At 32.4% G+C, this 1,483-nt stretch overlaps 1 long non-coding RNA gene across 1 annotated transcript in view; it reads left to right on the forward strand.

The window, feature by feature from the left end:
* The window catches only part of LOC107670405 (uncharacterized), an 873-nt gene extending 764 nt beyond the window's left edge, over nt 1–109 (forward strand). The window contains exon 2 of the long non-coding RNA XR_001632088.1: nt 4–109. This is a non-coding gene — a long non-coding RNA (uncharacterized LOC107670405). The remainder of the gene's footprint in view (nt 1–3) is intronic.
* The last annotated feature ends 1,374 nt before the right edge of the window (nt 110–1,483 follow it).

Raw genomic sequence — 1,483 nt, forward strand, 5'->3', positions numbered from 1 at the left:
GAGTGTGTGTGTGTGTGTGTGTGAGAGTGTGTGTGTGTGTGTGTGTGTGTGTGGAGCACACATATATAACTTGAAAATTTGTAAACGTCAAACTTTGTTAGTGTTTGTGGGTGAAATGACACTAGAATGCAAATGATCAGTACTTTCTCCTAAATGTAACATGTGAATATGTTCAATCAGAATAACACTACCTCAGTCTGTCTGTCAGAAAACTCTGCCATCATTTACTCATTCATATGGAAGCCTGTTTCCGCTATGGAATAAAAAAGAAATTAATAATAATAATAAAAGGGTTTTTTTTGACTCACAATTCAGACCTTGCTTCTCGCAATTCTGAGAAAAAAGTTAGAATTGTAAGATATAAATTCAGAATTCTTACTTTTTTCAAGTTTACATCTTGCAATTCCGACTTTTTTCTCGCAATTCTGAGTTTTATACCTTGAAATTCAGTTTTATATTTCTATTTTTCGTGCAATTCTGACTTTTATACCTTAAAATTCTGTTTTTGGTTTCTATTTTTCGTGCAATTCTGAGTTTTATACCTTAAAATTCAGTTTTTTGTTTCTATTTTTCGTGCAATTCTGACTTTTATACCTTAAAATTCTGTTTTTGGTTTCTATTTTTCTTGCAATTCTGACTTTTATACCTTTAAATTGTTTTGTTGTCAATTCTGAGAAAAAAGTTAGAATTGCAAGATATAAATTCTGACTTTCTGAGTTTACATCTCGCAATTCTGAATTTTATTGCAGTTCTGAATTTATATCTTCCAATTCTACTTTTTGTTTTCATCTTGCAACAAAAAAAATAATTGCAACTTTTTGCATCACAATTCTGACTTCTCTCTTAGAATTGTGAATTCATATCTCGCAAATTCTGACTTTTCTGAGATAATTGCAATATAATCATGAGATAAAAACTCAGAATTGCAAGGAAAAAGAAAACTCACAGTTACTATTTTTATGTTTACATTCCCTGACGGAAACGGTGGTCCAGACATTCATGTCATTCAACACCTGCATGACTATCTCTTCCATGGAAAACCAAAGGTGAGAAATGTTTTAGAAAATTAGAAACGTTCACACTACAGTAAAAGCATACAGTGAACATAAACTCTGCTCTTCTGCCGTAGCTCTCAAATCTCATTTATAGTTACATGCATTAAGATCTATCGAGTCAAAATGCAACTATTTTTGATGCATTTTGTTGCTTGACAGCTTCTGCTCTCAGTCTGCTTTCACTGTTTGGACTAGAACGGCATGAAAATTCTTCACAATGTGATGTTTGTGCTGTAAAAATAGCGTCCCATGGGTTTGGAGTGAGAGTAAATGATGGCAGGACCCTTCCTACAGTGAAGGTCTCTGCTGATTTTACAGGTAAATGTCTTTGTTTCTTTTGAAATTCTGACTTTTATACCTTTAAATTCTGTTTTGTTGTCAATTCTGAGAAAAAAGTTAGAATTGCAAGATATAAATTCTGAATTCTG

Source organism: Sinocyclocheilus anshuiensis, unplaced genomic scaffold (genome assembly GCF_001515605.1).
Source record: "Sinocyclocheilus anshuiensis isolate Anshui unplaced genomic scaffold, SAMN03320099.WGS_v1.1 scaffold1033, whole genome shotgun sequence".
NCBI classification, from domain to species: Eukaryota; Metazoa; Chordata; class Actinopteri; order Cypriniformes; family Cyprinidae; genus Sinocyclocheilus; species Sinocyclocheilus anshuiensis.